Source organism: Pelodiscus sinensis, chromosome 7 (assembly GCF_049634645.1).
Source record: "Pelodiscus sinensis isolate JC-2024 chromosome 7, ASM4963464v1, whole genome shotgun sequence".
Classification (NCBI taxonomy): domain Eukaryota; kingdom Metazoa; phylum Chordata; order Testudines; family Trionychidae; genus Pelodiscus; species Pelodiscus sinensis.
Genome location: NC_134717.1, coordinates 47,803,831 through 47,826,918, shown reverse-complemented (window position 1 = coordinate 47,826,918; position 23,088 = coordinate 47,803,831). Strand labels below are relative to the sequence as shown.

Here is a 23,088-nt window from a genome sequence, read left to right as displayed (position 1 = left end):
CAGCTATGTCCCTTAAAATATCCCGGAGGACATTTTCCAGAGGGATTAAATGTTTTTCCAAGGACAAAGCCCTCCAGATTCTCTACCCAAGAGACACAACAATTTGATTTACATCAAAGGGAACTGCAGACTTATCTAATGGAGTTAAACAATATTTGGATGCAAGAAGCAATATCTCAGTCTTTTCTAACTAATGTCTGTGGGTATTGACTGACATTCAAGATTTGATGTCTGATAAGCTGATAGCACTGAAACTGCACTCTGTATGTTAGCTGAAATGGAAACACAGTTTTGAGTATCACACTAATAGCAGTGAGAGCTTAAAATAGAGATTCTTAATGTTACTCACTCATCCTAAATAGAGCAAAGATGAAGCCCCGGGTCATAGCCCATTGTATAGATGTTGAGTTAGAGGTGATAATGAACTGAGCTCTTTCAGAAAGATATTAATCAATGAAGTACTTCTCGTTAGTTGTCATGTTTTCCAAAGCCCCTAGTGGTGTCACTTGCGAGCAATAGAATGCAAGGCTAAAAGCTGATCCAGGATTAAGAAGGTGACAGGGCTCTTAGAATCAGTTTGAACTAAGTCACTACCATAATCCACACCTTTGTCACCCCTGCAATGGACTATTGCAGTGTATTCTGCACAGGGTTACCTCTTATAAACATTCAAAAGTTGAAGTTGGTTCAGAGCTAAGTGGCCCACCGGTTAAGTAGAGTATCTAGGTATGAATTTGTGGGGCAAGTGCTTAATTCATTGCATTGGCTGCCTTTTGGCTTCAGGAGGCACTTGAAAGTGTCAGTTTTGATTTATAAAGCCCTAAATGGATTGGAGATGCCTATTGGAGAGAGGGCCTCTCCCCTTGAGTGAAGTGACCACACTTGATCTGGAGCTTCCTCTGTGTATGGGAAGGTTCTGCTAGCAGAGGATTGTTCATGAGGATCCTTTGACTTTGGAATTCACTCCTTTCCCAATCTTCAGCAGCACAGGTCTCAAATAGTCAGAATCTGGTGATAATTTTTTGAGGCAGGTGGGATAGACAATATTCTTAAGGAATTGGAGAGAACCGGGCCATGATGCCATTGAGCCACTGTTTCCAACAGTTAGGGCTCATCTAGACTATGCTACAGTGTCGAAAGAGGATATGCAAATTCCACGGGAAATTGCATATCTTCTTCCAATCTCCCTTTCGAAAGCAGAGCTTTTGAAAGTGAAAGTCGTTCAGACATGGCTTTTTCGGCAAACCCCCCTCCCTTGTCGAAAAGCCGCTTAAAGCTCCGCTTTCGAAAGTGAGATCAGAAGAAGATATCCACATTCGACACTCTAGCATAGTCTAGATGAGCCCTTACAGTCTGTATTTGTAGTGATTTTGCCAGTGTATCTATTCCTTATGATATCTGTTTGATTTATTCACATTTGAAATACACAACCTATCATCACAATGAACCTTGCTTCTAGCATTCTGGACCAAAATTGATCAAGGCTAGTGTTAGGCTCCTAAATAAAACAGGCTTGATTTACAGAGTTGCTGAAAACTGACAGCTCCCATTGACTTCGGTTGGTTGCAGGTGTTCAGAACCTTCAAATAAAAGGAGCCTGATTTTCAGGCATTTAATGGGAGATGAGCAAATTTGCTAATGTTGGTCTAAATGTCAGGAGCACGTCTAAATATCAATGAGGTTTGCAAAAAAAGGCTTACCAGTTTTTTCATTGAGGTGGAGCAACATGTTTTCCAATGTACACTTGACAAATTTTTGATATATAGTAAAACAGTTTATATATTTACAGCTATTTAATATGTTGCATAATCTATTCATCTCTCTGTAGAAGAAACCAATGAAAATCAATATTTGCCAACCATTCCCACATGGTTTCCCCAGATATTTCTTATTTTAACAGTACATTGACTGTTGACAAATGTGGACTTTCTAATGGTAAGTACTAGAGTAACTCATAGAGTACCAGTCACCATAGAAATTTGGCGCAAGGGGTCCAGCTCCATGCACTATATTTCTCAGTCTCCAAGTTCTGTAGTAAGGAGAACAATCCTCCAATATGTGGGTCTCAGATGGATTGTGAACTGCACACAAAGACCAAGAGGAAGCTCCGAATTCCAGAATGAGTAATTGCTGGAATCCTTTTTTAAGGAGAGAAGGCTGGCAAGTGTCTGGGGAGGAGAGGGGATGGGGGGAAGGGGAGGAGGAGGACAAAGCAACCACTGAGGTGGAACTGGGTCTGGTAGTGCTCCCTGAAAGAAAGGCAGAGCTGGATTTCTAGGGAGAGCACTTTGGGAGATATTCAGCTGAGGAACAAAGCAGGGGAAACAAAGGAGAAACGAGGAATGAAAGGAATGAGTTCACTCTACACAGAACATTTACACATGGAAACACTTTCTTTTAATTTTTGGCCTTCTCCCCTTTGTGGCAAACAGAAATTGGTGATTGGCCCCCATATTCACTTGCTTGCACCTGCAAGAGAATATAAATGGCCATTTACAACATTTTCATGTATTGAAATCTTCTCCAACCATATTGGCAGATTATCTGTAAAACCTAGGGAAGAATTATTAAGTCTTTGTGGTATTGCATCAAAGGTGTCAGTGAAATCATAAGGAATGTAAGTGGTCACAAAGAAAAATCGAGAGAGTTACTGAGAAGAGGTGTCGCCAAAAGAAATGGAGATACGACAGAAACTGAAATAGGGCAAGGTCATGAAAAATCTTCCCAATTTTGTCACAGAATTGAAAACTATACAGTAGAGGCAGAAAATAGAATAGCTAGTATAGTTATCAGGATGGCACTACTAGAAAAAGCACAGAATATTTCATACTGAATGTGAAAGAGTGCAACCTAGTCTACTACATGCTGTAGGACAAGCTAAACCTATTGTCTTGCTAAGTGGATCATAATTTTTTTTTAACCAATGCAGCCAGCTGGAAAGAGATGAGTGGAGATTATTGTTACCTCTTCACAATCTCCTTTAAATAAGAGGCATGCCATATTGCTCCATGGGATGCACAAGTCCTACCTAGCCTCTGCTGTTAAATAAGTTTGATGTTGTCATGCTGGTTAGACCTAATCAATCTATCATCCATGAAATCATTCTGCATCCCTGAATCTGTTTTTCTTTTATATTTCTGCAGTTTTTTTGTTTTGTTTTTTGTTTTTAGGCAAAAAGAAACAAAACTTGACATTGATCATTGCTATCCAATATAATCACACTGGCTTTTAATGTTCAACTGTTTGAATCTTATTTATAATCACTGGCACCTGCTCAGCCATGACAAACAACAAAAGCTTCTCTTTCCAGCCTGCTTTCACCTCTCCAGACTTTACTGAGGAGTACTTACTCAGCCTCCTAGAGCATTAACACATGCATTAGGTTCCCAGTCAAGGGTGAAAGTAACTTACGTTTTTTACAGGTACTGTCATATTGTCACAGCCCACCCTCTCACCTCTACTCCTAGACACGTAGCTTCCTAAATCCCTTTGCATGATTTTGATATTTAAAGCTAGTACCGATACTCTAGAGTAAAACTTTAATATTGGAATAAAAGCCTGAAATAACTTTATAGAAACTCCCACATTGACCCATACAGCAGGTCTCCCTGCACTCCCTCTCTGCCTTGAGATGAATGTGCTTCACGTCAGACTTTTCCAAGCCACATTTTCACATGTGGCTTGGAATACCACTGAATATAAGGAGGACCCACACATGAAATGAATAGCAAGATTGCTGCAGGATGAGTGGTAAGAGCACTCCCTTTCATTGTAATGATCTTGTTCATTGTACTGAATCCCCTTTGGCAGCCAGTGTTGCTTGCAGCAAGGGTGTCTACTTTAGGGATGAGTTTAAGTCTTTCATAAACGTTTTTTCCTCCAGAAGTCTTGAATTCCACAAATCCCAAGTATGTTTCCTGTTGATTTATTCCCAGTTTATCAGCCAATGCTCTTAGTACTTTTCTCCAATTAAATTCTTATAATCAGAAGCCCTTTCTTGGCATGTCCTTTGATCAGCTTTGTTTGAGACAGTTGTGAGTAGTTTTGCCCTCATGCTGTAAGTGACTGCTCGAATGAATTGAGACAAGTTGATTCTAGGGCTTTTTTCAGTGCTGTTTAGTTTGCTGTTTTGGATTGTTCAGCCTTCTGGGCTTGTTCAGAGTGAACTCCTAGGCCTGTTATTAGTCTTTCACTTCTCTTGATATATATATTCATTAGTTTGTCTGCTTAGGTCATTTCTCATTCTTGTAACATCTCAGACAAGTCCTCTATTTCTGTCAGCACATCCAGCATTAAAGAAAGTTTTCTGATGGAATTACAGAACACAGCTTTGAGGGAAGTCCTTGAAATTTAGCACATTCACATCTGACTCTTGACCAGTCTTGTGAAGCCACCTTGAAGTGTTTTACCAAAGCCTGATATGTGTGCCAGACCGCACTGGCTGCTCTGCATGTTGAGACCGCTTGCATTACATTAAACACTTGGCCAGTTTTTTTGAAGTACAATGTCTAATTTATTGGCATGATCTCTTCCCCGCAAACAAAAAATTCTCACTGATACTGGAGTTAATGTTTTATAAACTTCTACCAGTTCAGCATATGTTCTTTACTAGAGCATGAGGATTGCACTGTACGTATGCTACAGCAGGTGCAGAGGAGAGACAAGTTGTCCATGTTATGTTTATTTTTGTTGCTTGGGAAATCCTCAAAATACCTAAAATCTCCCACCGTTTCTGCCCCTTTTTGTTACACACAAAGACCCTATGTTACACTACTCTTCACTTTGTACTAAATGTGTTTTCCTCCAGAGCAGGGGTTCTCAAACAGGGGTACACAGAGGTTTTTCGGGGGTACTCTGTCTCATCTAGATACTTGCCTACTTTTACAACAAGCTACATAAAAAGCACTTGCAAAGTCAATACAAAGGGAATTATCATACAGACAATGATTTGTTTATACTGATCTATATACTATACACTGACATGTAAGTACAATATATACCAATTGATTTATTTTATAATTACATGGTAAAATGAGAAAGTAGCCATCAAGACTAGCTTGGCATTCAGATTTAGATACTGCATCACATACAGTTCTTAAAATACAGAGTCATCGTTATTAATTACATTTGAAGAATTTGCATATCCCCCTTTCCTCCTGACATTATGTTCACAAACACTTCCAAGGTGGACTTATTTTCTGCTTCATCCTGGTCTGCAAAAAATGATCTCTGTAGAATGCATGCAAGAGTTTGATTTTCAGATCTCCACTGCACAAGGGAAATTTACTGTCTGCTGCTTTATATAATACTTCAGGGTATGTCCCAATAGTATGAGTGATTAATTACATGTATGGAAGCTTCATAATAGCCAATATTATCCAAGGCTGGTAATAAACAGTTGAGTTAGCCTAAAGTAAATATTTCTAGTAAAATGAGAACTAACAATGTACCCTAATAGACATTTGGGTGAGGAAAGATGTTTAGGAAATCAGAGGTAGCACAGTTGCTTATAGTGTAGAAATAATAGACTCAATAGGATATGAGGTGAGAAGCCAGCACATACTTATACTCTAGTTTCAAGCATTTATATAGAAATCCTAGATTATTTTTAAAGTATTTCACTAACATGATTAACCACGGTGGGGAGAAATCCTCTTTAATAATATGTTGTGTTATTTCTCATGATATCTTTCTGCAAAGCATATCATCTTAAATTGCAGGGGGCTAGTCACGAGTGCTACCAACATTATCCATTATTTATGGGGCCATATTTAGGGGAGAGGGAAGCACTAAAGGTTAAAAAGCTTCTGTTATGTATTGTGACGGGGTAGCACTGCCCCACACTGAAGAACCAGGAGCCTCCCTGGGCTCCACCCCCTCGGCCCTGCTGGGTATGCTCAAGAGTGAGGCTAGGGATAAAAGCCTGGGCAGGCAGGTAGTTTGGGGAGATAGCCGAAGGGGCAGCTCAGAGAGGCGCTCCTGAACAGCATCCGCTGCTGCAGCCACCCCAGGAGCAGCACCCGCTGCAGCCTCAGCAACAGTGCTGGACAAGGGGATCGTCAGACTGGGACTGACCCGGGGAGCAGCACGCAGAGGATGGCGCACAGCATCTGAAGGGGTAGGGACGAGCCCAGGGTGGAGGATTGACCTCCGGGAACTCAGCACGTTCCAGCAGGCATCCCTGCCAAGCAGACAGCGAAAGCTTTTGCTGCCAACAGGGCCCTGGGCAGGGACCTGGTGGAGTGGGAGGGCCCGGGTCCCCCTATCTCCCCATCCCACCACAACCATGCTCCCTAGCTGCTGGGAGAGAAGCTCACTGAAGGGCTAGGTGGGGGAAGGCCCTCTACAACCTTAAAGGGGGATTTGTACTTTGGTATTGGGCCTAGAGGGACTTGTACTGTGAGGGAACTCGGCCTAAAAGGCCATGTGCACCCTAAAAGAGTGGCATCTGGGTGAAACTAAGAATGGCCCAGTCCGAAGGGGGCCGTAAGCCAGACATAGGGTCAACCCCTAGACATGTCAACCCTTCGACATGTACCCAAAAGATATAGTAGTGAACAATGACTGTTTAATCATTTTATGTATTCGTGTCTGCATCACAAGATTTACCCTACGTATGCACAGTTACCATTACACTCAACAGAGTCTGACAGACTCATTGCTCTCATTCTCACCACTGAAGAATGCAAATTGAAGGAACAGGAGTCATAATGCTTTTTTTTTTTTCAGAAGGCAAAATGGCATATCTGCCTGGAAGAGAATAAGAACTTCTGCTTTTGAGCATTCTGAATATTCCAGTTGGCAGAATACAAATTTGTGACAAGTCATGTAAGAAGCTCAATAGCAGAAGATACCCCCAAGAGACAACAAGCGAGCAAGCTTGCAGTCAAAACTGATTGTTTAGCAAATCTCATCCAAGCTTAGTATGCTCTTTGTACAGAATAATTCTTTCAAGTGGCTTAAGCTCGCAGAATTAATCTTTGTGTTAGCAGAGAATCTCAACTGAGAAGTCTCTTTGTTTACAAAATGCTCACAAAGAAACCATTTGTGGTTCATCCTTCAGGAAAATGCAAGGATGCATTGCAACCTATGCCAACAAAAATAAAATACAGGAAATCCATTCATTTCTGATGAGTTGGAGACATTGGTTAAATTGTGTATTATGAGAATGAATGTAAAGTTCCTGAAAATACTGATGAGCAATGCTCCGTCTAATCTTTTTTCCATCCATGTGTAGAATAAACTTTTATGTGCACCAAGGCATGTGTAAATGTGTATGAGATGGGGTGTCTGCCTCACATTGTCCCTTAGAAGATTAAAACCCAGTCCCGGGAGGCTATGTCTACACTGGCGGGTTCTTGCGCAAGAATGGCCGTTCTTCCGCAGAGCTTCCACACTTCCCGTCTGCTCTTGCACAAGAAGATTTACAATAAAGAGTGGGAAGAGAGGGCTTCTTGCACAAGAGGACCGTGTGCACGCACGTCAGGGGTTTCTTGCGCAAGAAAGCCCTATGGCTAAAATGGCCATCAGAGCTTTCTTGTGCAAGAGAGCATCCACACTGCCATGGATGCTCTTGCACAAAAGCACATGTCTGTGTGGACGTGTTCTTGCATAAGAATTCTTGTACAAGAACCCTTGCTCAAGATGTTCTTCCGCAAGAATCCACCAGTGTAGACATAGCCGGAGAGGGCCGAGATGAGCAGAGCCCACAGCTAAGGCACAGTCAGCCAATTAGGGCCCAGCTCAGGCTGTATAAATAAGGGCTCCTGGAGAAAGGAGAACAGATACACTTTTGCTCTAGCTGGGGAGCTGAAGGAACCTGGCTGCCAAGGAATCTGGAGACTTCCTGAGACAGAGTAGTACTGGGAGAAAGCAGGAAGAGCTGGGGAGCTTTGGTCTGACCTCACTCCCAGGCTGCAGGGCCTGGGACAAGGCCTGGGTGTATTTAATACACTGTATTAAGACTGCCAGTTAACAGCCAGGATAAGGAAAGGCAGCAGGTCCACACCCCCTTGCCAATGAGGAGTGGCCATTACAGACTGTAGTTTGCCCCTGTGGCAGGGGCTAGATGATGACTGGCGGTGAGTTACTGAGGCAAGGTGGGTATAGGGGAATTGGGGCTTCCCTGGGAGTGGAGGACCCTAGAATGCAGAGGCACTGACGTAGGACCATCTGAGGAGGAAAGGGCACTGTGGCTAGGAAGGGACATGGGACTGAACCAGCAGAAGACCTGCAACAGAGGCTGGGACACCGACCAGTGGGAGGTGCCTGGGGCGAGTGAGTGACAGTGCACCACCAGTAAAAACAAACAAAAAAAAACTAGCTATGGGGTGCTCTGCTAATCAGCTGGATGTCATTTGAATCTCCCCTGAGTGACTGCACAAGCACACAACTTCCAGGGAACACTGCTGATCAGTGAAATCCTCTGGATGTCTGTGGAGCAGATCCTGTCTGTACTGCATCTTTTGTGGCTTTCCTCAAGGAACCACTATCTTGTTCTGGAGGGACTAGCCCTATACAGAGGGTCAACCAAGGCCACCAATTTAAAAAGTTCAGCTTCACTTGTGAACTCAACATGGTGCTTGCATTGTATATTTGCACGTGCAATTAGTGTTGTCACACACATATATTTGCACATACTGATGGGTTATTCTGTGACTAAAAGTGTTAGTTGCAATAAATGCATGTGCACATATAGGGTGGCTGTGACACACACTTTTTTGTGTTTATCTTTTAAAATAAAATCTTGCCTCCAGTCTCCCTGCTCATTCAGACTTTCGGCTATTTTCAAAATCCAGCTGTTTATTTTTTGTGGCAGTGTTTGCAATTTTGGTTATGTTGGCACTTCTCATCTGAGACCATTAAGAACCACCAGCTGGTAACAATTGTTGAATGCTACAAACCTGGATTACATCTTCTGAACTGGTGAGCTGTAAGCAAAAAGTTCAATTAACTATCTCTTCAAATATCCAGTCCTTCAAATAACAGTCTTATCTGTGTGTTAATTTTGCAATTGTTTTCTATAAAACAGTGTGTTCAGAACAAGCACTTTACTTTAGATTCTCAATTTTTCTCGTATTCCCACACAACAGCTCTCAATATGGTACATTTCAGAAGGAAGCATATAAGGACATCTCAGGCATTTGTGACTGCATTTCCACAGCTCTTTACAATGACAAAGAATTCTGCTGTCACTTGGTAGGATAGAGATCTTGCTGATGGACCCATTGACATCATATTTTATCCAGTGACAATGGGAACCAATATGGTCAGACTTGAACTCAATGTCCGAGATTTTCACAAAACAGTGTTTATTCTTTTTTTAAACAGACTATTGTGGAGTCAGTATTTAGAAGGTGAATTGGTGTATAAAAATGAAAGCCAGACATGACATGAATGACTGACTAAATATTGCCAACTGCTGCTTAGAGACTGAGTTGTAGAATTGCAACACACTCATACATACAAATAGAAATGTTTGTCAGAAATCCTTTACTGTACTTACTAGGGAGCTGTAATGCACATTTTATATAGTGCTTTTTATTGCTGCTTTATCTTACGTTTATATGCCTCAGCTTAGAGGAAAAGGGGACACAACTCTACTAGACCTCTTCAGTGAGACTCTAGTGTCCATTCAGGTACCTATCTGCAGCCCTTCTAACAATGCTATTTTGTAAATATTGAACGTACGCTCCCTGGATAGAACTTCAAAAGCATGTGACATTTGGGACCCTTGAATGCACACAGCCATAGTTGTTACATCAAAACGTTATTTTTAATGAGGAGTAGTGAGATATTGGCTAGCCCAGTATTTGTCAGGGGGTTTTGTTTTTTCATATTGTGACTCTATCATGACAGATTGTCTCCTAGGTTCCTTATGACCCAGGCCTATTCACAAATCTTTTCTGAACTATCTACATGCTTGTATGTGTGGGGAAGTAAGCTTCAGATGATAGTAAGTGGATAAGATGCAAATAAGCCTGTTTTTAAATTCTGGGTGCAGTAGCTCAGTAATGTATCATTTTGCATCTCTTTGTTTCTTCTCACTGGGTGAAGGGCTGCCTATAGCACCTACCACTCTAATCTCTTCAGAGCACTTCATAATTTGATTTGGTCGACTTGTGTTTTCCATCTTCCCAACTGTTGTGTATTTCCTAATTTTCAGAATGGCAGTAAAAGTCCATGATGCCGTAACAGCAAGCAGAATAAAACTGTACATAAACCAAGGGTTTTCCTTGATCACCACCTTTCAAAACATGCTTCCCTCCAAAAATGAGATGTTTCCATTTCTAATGTTTGTCCTCTATGTCTTTAATATATGCATACTTGTCCCCAGATTGTTCATTTGCAAAGTTTGCCTTCATCCTGACAATACTACTATATGAAGTGTTATAGATGTCACCAGAAAACACAATTTTATTAAGAGACTAGAAAGATAGTTTAGGGGAGAATTAAAGAGAAGGTCATTTTATTTAAATATGCTGTAAAATATACTATGCTGAAAACCACTTTGCTTGATATGTTTTATTAAAAAGCACTTTGGAAGAACTCAACACTTGTGATTGCCTGATAATTTAATCTCTCTCTGTCAAGTAAATACCTGTACTTTGTGCTGTACCTTTGAGATTTTACAAAGTATAAATCTTGGGAAATGAAACTGAAGGAATGAAATGTCAGAACCTCTCAGGAAAGTGATCCTATCTCTCTGTAAACCCCAGAGGATACAAATCCTAATGTCACAGAGATTCTCATCTCTCTGCATGTGGTTTTGGAGCAGCAGATTCCAAGTACTGTATACAGTTGAGAAGTCCATGCAATCCCAGTTATGAGTACCGGAGCTAATGACCATGTCACAGAATTGTTACGTAGTGATAAGAAACAAGATTCTTTCAATGGCTCCCATGAGCATTTGGCATCAGGAATTAATTTACCATGAAGTGAATTTATGTAATCCTTGTTTGTATGACCAAGAATAGATGCATTCCGACCCCTTCCCTTGAATGTTATTAACCTCTTGAATACCACTGAATGGACTTCATGGATGAGGAAATTAGATATCCCACTGCAATATAGTGCATTATTCAAATACTGTGTAACAGAATATTCTAGCCCTTCAAAGCAAACCACGGGCCCGAAACTAATTGACCTCAAAAAGGAGACTTTCTGGGACTAGTAGTTTCCAGAGATAATGTGAATTGTTGGCCTGGTTCCAAGACATTTTAGGAAAGGGAACAGGATTATAAGTCTCCTTTGTTCCAGTGGGAGAGAGACCAGAGAGGAAACGAGCTGTTGTGGTTCTCACTGGTGAGATAGCATAGCCTGTGCCTTTCCAGGCTAGGGGATGAGGGAGCTCCTGAGAGGAAGTGGGCTGTTGGCCCCTCTCTAGAAAGGAAGCACTGGGAAAATTAAGGAACTCTGGGTCTGTCCATTGTCACCTTGGAGAAAACCTAAGAGGGGTAAGAGGAACATAGAAGGGAACCTGTTTTAAAAAGACAAAGAAGAAGAAGAAGGCTTGAGCGGAGGGTCTCAGCGATGTTAAAAGGTGATAGGAAGGGGGTAGGAGGCTGGCAACAGGGAGGCTTCCTGAAATGTATGAGGAGAGGCTGATCTTAGTAAGTGACTGGGGAAAAGTCAAGTGGCAAAGTTTAAGGATGGGTCAGAGGGCTGCTTCATCATTAGGGTCCCAGAACTGACTTCCATCAAAGAGGAGGGTATGAGCTCTCCTAAACCTCAAGGACTGTCAAGTGAGATGTTTCAGTTATGCCCCAGAAAAGGGAAGAGTACTAGGAGAGCCTCAAAGCAGGGCACAGCCTCTAAGACTAGCTGGGCAAAGGTGAACAAAAGTTTTCATCCCCTTGCACCTAAGAGGGAAAACCTCACAAACAGAAGATCTGTGACCCAATGTCAGGGAGTAGGAGAGCTCTTTGGAGAGGGCCAATGGCCCAGATGTGAAGAGAAGCTAGACAAAGAAGTTATTGCAACTACTTGTTTGTTTCAGATTTTCGTTACCCCAAAAGGCATTCAGGTTTTGTTTTGGCCAGAGGCAGAAACTACTGTACCAGAGGGAAAACCTCAGTTAGCAGCCGCATCTGTCCACAACAGGTAAGCAAACTTCTTCACATTCTGTAATATTTCCCTGCTTTGAAACAGACACTTAGTCTCTTCCCTGGAGGGAAGAGACTTTGGCTGTGTGTGTGGCTGAGAAGGGCCTGCATAACCCTGCATAGGAGGTACTGTGTATAACTGTGGCTCTTTGGGAAAGTGGTGCTGGGACAGAGCACAGAAGACAAACTGACTCTGGGTCCAAAGAGAGCCTGAGTGATCTGCCCAGTGAACCAGAGCTGCTGGCATTTTGTGGGGCCTACTCCAATAGTAGAGGGATTTTGCAGCTGGCTGCTTAGCTTGGACTGACACACACAGGACCTGCACAGTGCTGTCTCCACTTCAGCTGCAGACCTTCAAACGCACCCACGCAAGCATCTGGGACTCTGAGATCCAGAGGAGTGTACACTCTGGGGTGGGATAAATCGTGGCAGGGTAAATGCCGGTTAGATAAGTTTCCTTAATTTCTGTGTACCTTGTTAATTGATTTTATTCTCTTTTAGTCTGTTAAACTCTGTTTCTTTAAGTTGTGAAGTAAAGGTATGTTAATTCTAATTTAATCAGTTAGATGTATATTATTTGTAATTGTTGTTTTGGCAATAGATCCCAATTATTACTGGAGTAAGTAAATTTATTCCTGGAGACTCCTAAGACACACCACTAAGTGTGTACAGAGCCAGGCACCACCATTGTATATTCCGTTAGATAACTCAGGGAGGAAAGAAGGGGTTACACAAAGAAGAAAAATTAATTAATATACTTTCTGCCCATATAAGGAAAAACACACACAAATTATTATTGGCATGTAATATGCTATTCCGTACAGTGTGCCATGGTAATACGCTGACTGGCAAATCAAACTGTTTAACATAATTAGGGACCATTTGGTGACATTCCAAGGGCTCCCAATGAAGCTATGCTGATTGACAGCAACTCAGGACATGGGCCTGAGTTACCTGATGTTCAAATATAGTACTGAAGAAGTTAAAAGGAGACTGAGATTAGCAGTTAGGCTACTGGCACCTTTAAATCCTGAATTGCCAATCTGTGGTCTTAAACTCAGCTGGTTTAGAAAGAAGATTGAGAATGAGTCTGAGCAAAGGGTAAAATTCTCTCTCTCTGTGTCTCTGACCTTTTGGAATACCCAAGAGAGATAGAAAGAACTGCCTGCCAGAGTAAGGAATTATGTTGACATGACAATTTTAAGGTTAACCAGCTGCCTGCTGGCATTTTTGGTGAGTGTTAGGTGCATACTCTCCAATTCATTTTTCTGTATTAAGTCCGGCAGTCCTGTCTCTTGATAACACAGCATTCAAATTACCTACATGGAATACTACATAGCTATTAAAAGAGAGAGATGTTTTTCCCCTCGCATATCTATTTAAACAGAGATTTTTTTTCTTACGTTTCTATTTTATTCTTCAGGATAAGAATACCTGTCTCATCCAAAGAGGAGTATGAAAACAAGTGGGATTAAGAAGAACTGAGGTTATTTTTTAATTTGCTCTGGTGTGTAATACCCAAACAACAATAGAGAAAGGAATGAAAATTACAATATCGACACTATGCTACATAGTATGTAACTTTTTAAAAGTGTGTGAGATAAAGCTGACCTGACCCAGACACTTGTACTTCCCATTATCCTTTATATGCAATATTTAATAACCTACTATGATGTGAGTTTTCCCCAGGCTGCTCTTATAATGTTTTTCTTATAAATAGTTAATGTTTAGATCATTCACTTGTGGCCACCCAAGAGGCTTGGAAGGGGGACATGAAGCATTGTGGCTCTTTTCCATCACAATTTTCCTGGGAAAGATCAGAGAGGGAAATACCTGTGGAAGAATATATGTTCCCCGCAATTAGTTGTGCACAGATTTCATAACAAAGTGAAAATTGACACAGGTTTTTAAAGATCAGTAGGACTACTTATGCTTACATTTAAGCAGTTGCTCAAGTACTTTGCTGTATCAGAGCCCTGGTCTATATTCCCTTGCTTTCCACCCTTCTAACTCTGGACTCCATGTGTCCAGTAAGTATTTAGCAATGCAGCCCAGTGCAAATTAATTGTGAGTGTGCAGAGCATTACTCTGGGCAAGTCATACCTTGGACAAACCAATAATTTGCATCTCAGCATTCAGACGCATTTTTTCTCACTGAGAGTTGATTTTCAGTGCAAATACCAGCTTTCTATTCCCAGCTGTTTCAGTATTCGTCCTTTGTTTGATGTTGGGGTTTTGTTTGTTTTTGTTTGGGAGAGGAGTCAGAAGAACATGCTCATAGTGGGGAAAGAGTTTATTTCCACTCTATCATATTTCACACTGACCAAAATTCTGTTTGATCAAATAATTTAGGATAAATTGTAACTGTAATACAGCAGTGTGGTCAATGAAGCCAATATAAATAATTAGAAAGAAAACCCAACAACTATTGAAGAGAGTCACTTGCAAATAGGATAGATTGGTAAATTATTTATACTCAGCATTAACATAGTGCTATAGATGTGCATGATGTTTTAAAAGAAAATTGAGTGCTATTCAGAATTTCCATCTATTGGGAAATTCCAAACATTTAGCATTTGGTGTTGTCCCACATTTTATCCACAAAAAATGAGATTTCAGGTTTTTTCACAATACAGACTGTCTGCAGAGTTTCAATTTCTGAAATGTTTAAATGTTTTTCTTCACCATTTTTGACTGAAATGTTTTGACAGTTCCAAAATCAATAGATTTCATTTTGGTTTATTGAAGTGACCCGAAATACTTCATTTTGAGTAAGTTCAACATTCAACTCTATTTTGTATTGGTTCATAGACACTGTAGTTTAGCAGTCTATTGCCTTTCATTCTCCAATATAGGCAAGGTTTCCTTGCTGCACTCAACATCCCACAATGCACACAGAATCGCATGACTTCCATAATGCACTGTAGAAAACTTGGTCACAAGAAATCTCCATAGTATTATGGAAGCTGAAATCCCTAGAGTTTGACTCATAGGAGTGAATTGGAGCCTACATACAATTCCCTTAAGGTATTACACTAAAGTCAATGCATTGATTGGGAAATGTACCATAGTGTTTTATTGAACTGATTCAAAATGAAACGTTTCAGCTCAGTTCCACAAGATGAAATATTCCAATATGCATTAAACATCTCAATTCAATTTTCCCCAATTAAAAATCAAATATTTCACAAATATTGAGAGTCTCCCCAGGGAAAAAGTAAACTTTGTAGAAACTGCATTTCCAGTCATAGAGTAATAAGTGGCCTGTTAGCATCTTCCAGAGGCAGTGAGTAAAAGTTTCAGAAGTGAGGAGCCTGAGTCCCATTTTCTAAAGTAACATAGGGATAGAACCATTGACTTTTCAGTATCTAAACCACTTTAGAAAACAGATGTTAGGCATCTATATCATTTAGGTACTTTTGAAAACTTTCCCAGTGCCTCTAGTAACCCGAGCATCAAAATGAAAGCCAGTAACTCCCAAGTTTTAATCTCAGCCCAGACACCCACTTACTGTGTATAATTATAGATTACATTAGCTCTGTAAAAGAAAAAAAAGCCAGAAATGGATTCCTGTAATAGACAAGATATAATTGTCTGCCTACATCCCAGCACATATGCCACACAGGTTCTGTCACAGGGTCGATCACTCTGTCCCTTGCTATCACGGCTACCCTATTCTCACCTTAACTCAGTTTGCCTGTGAGTTGTGGTTTCTCCCTTATGTAATATACTCTGTAGAATGTTTGAAACTTGGTATGCTGTAAATAGGTTTCCTATGCAACAGTTGTCAAACATTGTCTTCTTGACAGTCCCTTGTGTTGAACAGCTATATACCTTTCTCCCTAACTCAGATCAAAATATCATATTCAGATACTTCACAATTTTTAACTTTAAAAATGAAAAGCTATCAGTTAAAAAGCTATTTGTTAAACAAATCTTTAGTATATTTCTAAAATATACATATATGCAATTCATCCAGCCTTACATCCTTTGAACAGCCATGCTTAAAAGCACGGGACCTTTAGAATCAATGAATTTGCCTCAGGGATGGCTTTGACTCATAATATTTTACAGAAACAGAGAAACACAGAGTCTAAGAAATATATATATATATATATATATATATATACACACATATACACACACACACACACTGTCATAGTTTGGGAACCACAGCTGTTTAAAATTGCAGGTTTTCAATGGAAAACCTCATCCATCACTATAATTATTATTATTTTATCAAACACAATCCTAGGGAGTATTTTAGGCTGACAAAAGACTTCTAACTCTTTGTTTATTCATTGCTCTCTGTATAGTGCCCTCCACACATGCTGAGTTAAAGTACTGTTCCTCCCCGCTTTAATACTTACTACACCAGGAAGCAAAGGTCTTTGAGCGAGATATACCAGTGTCTGGTTGAAGAAAACAGCAGATCTTTTCATCTAAATATAAATGAAGCAGCATGAAGAGCTTCATGTGATGGGTTTCTAGCAAAAATACCCAGACCTCAAAATATGGTTCACTTCAATCAGTGATGCAGAAATAGCACCCAGATATTTCAGGAAAATATAGTCCTGTCTTTAGCATAGGCAGCCTCAGTACAAGCCAATATGCCTTATCCTCATGCTGGCAGCACCTGCTCAAAGTAAAGGCAACTATTAACGTTTCCCCAAGACCTGTTGGTCTGTTTGCTTGTAGTCTCAGCTGCCAGTTGCAGCAATGTTTTTCGTGACAGGGACACTTCACCGGTATTTGAAATAAGGTACCAAATTCTCATCAGATTATTGATTTTTGGGCCCTAACATCCTAGTCAAGACAGTGTTTGATTTTGTATTTCATTACCAGATCGCACCTTTATCCATCATACTACATGGTTGAAATGGATTTCAAATAAACAGCTTCAAAACGGCACATCTCTAGGGAAAGATTCATATGTGAGGTGATATAATAGGTCTAATTTGTAGCTCCTGTGTTCCTGATATAATGTACACATGTAATTATTTTGTCTAGTCAGTTGGTGCAGAGTCTATATTTTGTTATATAAATATCATCAAGTGCCACTCTCTGTGGATGCAAAATTATGCCCAACACTGAAGGCTGAGTTGATGAGGCTCTTTACAAAAATCATCCCCCTGGTTGTAGAAATTTGTTTAAACTTCATGGTTTCATTATTAAATAATGATAAAAAAGAGTTAGACTGAATTCTTGACTGATTCTGTGGCTTTTCTGTTCTACTGTTTTAGACATCCAAAACTAAGCAGTAATTTTATATATGTGAAGAGCCATTGTTTAGTTGGTAATGTTTAGTTGGTAATTATTTATTAGCTTCAGTGGGGTAACCAAGAATAAAATTCACCAATTTTTCCTTTACTGTTATGCAGAAGTTGGAATTATATAACATACATTTGGCTCAAAAATAGCAAATTGTCCTGTTAACAATATAGAATGAAAAAAATCAGTGTATTGGTTAACAATCCATAATAATAGAATTGTTGAAATTGCTACATCACAAAATACCAGGCCAGCTTTGAAAAGATAAACTGTGGTTCTGAATATTCACAAAGCAGAGGATAAAAAGAGGGCTTTTCTTTTTTTTTTTTTTTTTTTTTTAACTACATTGCTTTAAATTATAGCAGCAGAGAAATGAGAAATGGGAAAGCCCTATTAGATCATCTTGTCATTTCTTCTGCTAGTACAGAACTGTCAATTTCTCTAAAAAGTGCTACTGGTGTCTATTTCTCACTTAGCTATGTTGCAGTTGAATTTTGTATAAACATAATAGAATGATGTTATCTTGTGTGTGTGTATTGATTTTTTTCTATAAAAATCTTGACATAACTTCAAAATATAATATCAGCACTTGTAATGTGTGATAAAATGACATACTGTACTCTGGGATGATTGTGAAGATTATGATCTGATGCATTTTCAGTCTATTGTAATGAACAGGCTTGTGTTTACATATGCTACTGCCATCTATTGCACAGAATCAGAAGAAAAAGTGTACGTCATAGGCTCTCTAACAATCGATGCACTTTTGTTTTAACATTTTCTTTAGGTCAAGAGCTAAGATCCTAGGTATTTTAAGGGAGGAGACACCAGCAGGAACTTCTGAATGACCATTGAGCAGAAAGGCAACAATCATGAAATGCTACGTGGCTAATGATGTGGAACAAAACATTCAGGTGTTCAAAAATATGCAAAGCTGTGGTTATGGAAAAATTAACATACCAGTTACGTACCAGGTAAAATGATGACAGATACTTAGATATTTAATGATTCTTATTATTATAGTACTATTCAGTACTCAAAGCATATTCACACACAAAAAACTCCAATATTCTTGTCCAGTTCTTTAAAAAAAAAATTATTTACATTTGACAGACACACCCATATCTGTTAAATATGTATGTAGAGATTTCATTCAGTTTAACAAAATCATTGAAGGAGACATAGGTGGTACAAAGAGGCTCACTCTGTAATAGGGGAACATCCTGATAAACAGATTTGATTAATATACTAGTGTCTAATGTCTCTTTAAACAAAAACTAACTCTTGGAATTATTGTTTTGTTTCTCATATTTACATGGCAAGGATTTGTCAACTTACTGAAACTTCCAAAATAAATAGTTTAAAAAATGAACAGCAATGTTTGTTCTTCATTCCTGCAAGGATCTTCTCTGGCTTGCAGACTCTCCTTTAGTAACCTTAACAGCTAATTTTAAGTTATAATTTGTGTTTCTATTTTTGCCAGGTAATTTTCAGTCTGATTCATTTTGTATTCCCATAAATGCATTTTTCCAGTAAATGAAAAGCTGCTTCTCCTAGTTCCAGAGTTCAAATAGAATTAATTAATCTGTACATTGATTTATTAGATCTGTAATTAGTTTTTTACAGGCCCTGTAGTTCACTTACATTTCTGAGTATGACATTATCTTGTGTGTCTTTTTGAGCTTTTGTGATTCCTTAATTGTTTAACTAAACAGGTAGGACCAAGACCCCAGCCTAGCCTTCATTATGCATCCAGAACTCTCATTGACTTCATTAAGAGATCTGAGTGCACAAGGAATGTGAATTAGGCTTTAAATAGAGAAGCTTTCTTCCAAATATTTGAAGGGCAAATATTCCAAGAAGAAAAGGAACTATCTCTGGCGTCGCAGTTGTAATACACACTTCTGCCCAATATTTTGTAAAAGGAAAACAGGCTGAATATCAGAAAAAAAAAAAGTCCTAACGGTGAAGTCTTCTAAGGGAAAGACAAACAGGAACAAAGCTGGGAATAGAGCACAGGTCTCCTGTCTACAAATCACCTGGTCTAACCATTAGAACATATGCCTAAGTTTGAGACTGCAAACATTAAAAGTTTATCAAAAATAAATGTATCAGCTGATTAAGTGTTTAATTGGAGTTATATGCAGCACATAACTATTAAACGCCAAATTCTTCATGTAAAGTGTACAAGAGAGATTAATGTTGTACTACAGTAAGTAATATTAAAAGATACTATTTCTTTGCAAATTGTATTGATGCTAGATTTCCATAAACTTTCACAAGAAGTCTTTATTTGCACACACACATGCAATGACAATACACAAATTCAAAACAAACATTTGTTCTTGTAGATCCATTCACCTCAAATGTTACCTCACTGGTTGCATGAGGGTCATTTAGATATGTGTAACATCTATTTGGTCTAGGGCAGTGTTTCCCAATTTTATTTGGCTCCAGAACCTTTAAAAAAAACGCCAGGAGAAACTGGTCGGCCCCTGGAAAATGACAGCCCCAGGCGACCACCCAGCTTGCCCATCCTTAAGACCAGCTCGGGGGGAAAGGGGGGAGGCGGGTGATCAGGTTCTCGCAGAACCCTTATTTTCACTTAGCGAAACCCCAGAGTTCTGCGGAGCACTATTTGGGAAACACTGGTCTACGGGAAGCTCAGTTATGTGAAAACTCAACCGTGTCTTTCTTACATTTCTCTTGTATTCCCTTTCCATTAAACGGTATTCCTTTAGTATTTCTAGTGAGAGTTGTTTCAGATGAATGGCTTAATAAATTTAGCTGATGTACCCTTTCTGACTATGACAGTAAATATGCTTTCTTATTGGTTTGGTAAACACTATCTTATATAGCATTCATGACCTTGTATGTTTCCACAATGCCTTTCCATTTTAGAGCAAATTTCTTCCCCATATTTCTGAAGAGTTTAGCTTATGTTTTTTTATGTGCAACCATATCTCTTTCAGTTATGGCTATTCAGAGCCAACAGCCACCTTAGTAATTATTTGGGTAGTGTAATTAGCAAAATGATAGTATCACAAATAACTCTTGCCTTAGCGCCATTAGGAGTGCAGAAAATAATCAGAAAAGTATCTAATGCATGTATGCACTCCAGGTAATTTGCTATTTCATAATATATTATACATGGAAATTTCACTTCAGGGATGGCTCTTATGGAACAATAACTGGGCTGCAACAACTAGAGCATTTGCAGCTCTGCATGTTCCTTACATCTGTCTAGTCTCTGTTACAGCTGGTCCCAAGTCATGGATCTAAGGCCTATGACTTATGTTACCACGCATTTCTACCACCAGAAGTAGAGAGCATGAGATGTAATGGAGGGCATTTTAGCAGTGGTTAGTCACATTGAGAAGGCAGCACTGTGCCTGGGTGAAGAGATGATGTAAGTATGGTGAAGTGGAGACAGTTAAGGAAGGGTTTGATAGCCGTGGATTGTCCCTATGCTGATAAGTAGTTCTGGAGCACAACCACAAGCACAGAAGGGGAGCGCTACATCATCATGTAGCCCTGAAATGGCCAGCAATGTGTCCTCCAGCTTAGAAAACATCCATTTATTGCTGTGTGAGGAACTTGCCTGGACTCTCCAGCCCCAGTACATGCAGAAGGCCAGACCAGTCTGGAAGCAGGTTGCTATTGCCATCTGGGAGGTGCCTACCTGAGACTGCTATAAGTCTATAGTAACCAGGTTAGTGTTGGTGCAGTGATGGCAGAGGTCTGTGACATAGATATTGCTGTGACTTACCCACAGGTGGTGAACCTTGCTAATGTCCCCAAAATAATTATCTGGTTTTGAGAGAATGAGGTTTCCAGACTGTGCCACTGATGGCATGCACATGTCCAATGCCTGTCCTTACACTGGGTGCCTGTGAATGTGTCAACCCGCATGGATTCTGCTCATTACAATTAACCACAGTATTCCTAGGGTATCCCAGCAACATGTATGATAGCAGGGCATTCTGGAGATCTGGTTTGCTTATCTGGACAAGAAGGGGGCTTAATTCCTTCCAGTAATATGGACATCAACAGTTGTATGTGCCCACTGTTAATTGAGAGGAAATATCCTCTATTTCCCTGTGTCATGAAGCTGTATCCTGATTTAAGAGCACCTTGCAGAAGTAGGTAAATTAAACACCAAGCAGTTGTAGAGTAGAGGCAGAATGTGCATTTGTCAGGCTGTAGGCAAGACAGTTCTGCCTAAAGATACATTTGGATGCCATTGTGCTCAATGCCATTTCTGTTATGGGGTGTTGTGTGCTGCACAACATACACCAGGGCTACGTCTACATTGGCATGATCTTGCACAAGAACTCTTTTGCGGAAGAGTTCTTGTGCAAAAACTCTTCCAGAAGAGAGCATCTACACTGGCATGTGCTTTTGCGCAAGAGATGTGCTTTTGTGCAAGAACATCCTTGCCAGTGTAGACACTCTCTTGCGCAAGAAAGCTCTGATGGCTATTTTAACCATCGGGCTTTCTTGCGCAAGAAATTCGTGTTGCCTGTCTACACTGGCCTCTTGCGTAAGAACAGTTGCACAAGAGGGCTTCTTCCTGAGCGGGAGCATCATAGTTCTTGTGCAAGAAGCACTGATTTCATACATTAGAACATCAGTTTACTGGCACAAGAACTCAAGGCCAGTGTAGACAGGAAGCAAGTTTTTGTGCAAAAGCAGTTGCTTTTGCGCAAGATCACGCCATTGTAGACACAGCCCAGGACAAAAGGGAGCTCTCTGGTCAGAAGAAGGTGGAAGACAATTGTGCTTTACAGGCTCAATACAGGCTACCAGAAAGCATGCCTCTAACTAGAGCTTGTTCAGCAGAGAAAGGGAAGTAAGGGATGCCCTGTGTGTCCATATCTTTGCTTTGCATGGGGAAATGTGATTGTATAGAGTAATGTGATTTTCCTTCACTATGCATTTTGTAACTTAGATTGCTAGCTCTTTTGAAGCTGGGACCAATATCCCCTCTAAGCTTTTCCACCCATGTGCAGATTTTTCCATCCCTGTGCAGAATACATTTTTTATGTTCACTGAGGCATGTGCCAATGTTCACCACCACTTGAAACAAAAAAAAAAGTCTATCTGTGAGCGCTGTGCTAATCAGCTGGGTGGCATTTGAATCTCTCCTGAGTGGCCACACAAGTGCACAGCTTACAGGGAGCAGTAGTTGGGACCATCTTTTTGTTTTGTCTGTACAACACCTAACATGACGAGGGCTCGCGGGTGCTATGGTAATAATATTACTAATATTATGAGAATCTACTAAAAGCTTTGGTTTAAATGTCCTGCTTCACTCTTATTGCACTGGCATGGAGAGAACAAGATGCATCTGCCCATGTACACTTCCATTCCAGACGTGCATCAGATGGCTCATTTCCCACCCTATCCCAGAACTGTCCATGGGCTGCACAACAGGGTATCATGAAGGAGAGCCAGTTATTAACAAGACCAGGGCTGCTTATGCTGGGACCTGGCCATGAGGCTAGACATCTACTTGAACATGTCTCTCTCTTGCTGTTGGTCCTGCTCTCCCATCACCATGATGTGCTCAAAGAACTCAAATACCATTCTTTCCTTGTCTTGCCACAGCATTTGTGTTTGCATTTCTAGGTGTTGGTCTGACCTGTGGCCAAAGTCTTTCTGCATGTTCCTGTCCCTTCTTAATTTCTCCCTGATAGTTCAAGATCATCTC

At 40.2% G+C, this 23,088-nt stretch overlaps 1 long non-coding RNA gene across 1 annotated transcript in view; it reads left to right on the top strand.

Annotated features, from left to right (window-relative positions):
- LOC102448881 (uncharacterized) overlaps positions 1-18,673 on the top strand; it is a 60,157-nt gene extending 41,484 nt beyond the window's left edge. Inside the window, exons 2-4 of the long non-coding RNA XR_331771.3 lie at positions 11,999-12,102; positions 13,528-13,611; positions 18,163-18,673. This is a non-coding gene — a long non-coding RNA (uncharacterized LOC102448881). The remainder of the gene's footprint in view (positions 1-11,998; positions 12,103-13,527; positions 13,612-18,162) is intronic.
- Positions 18,674-23,088: the final 4,415 nt, after the last annotated feature.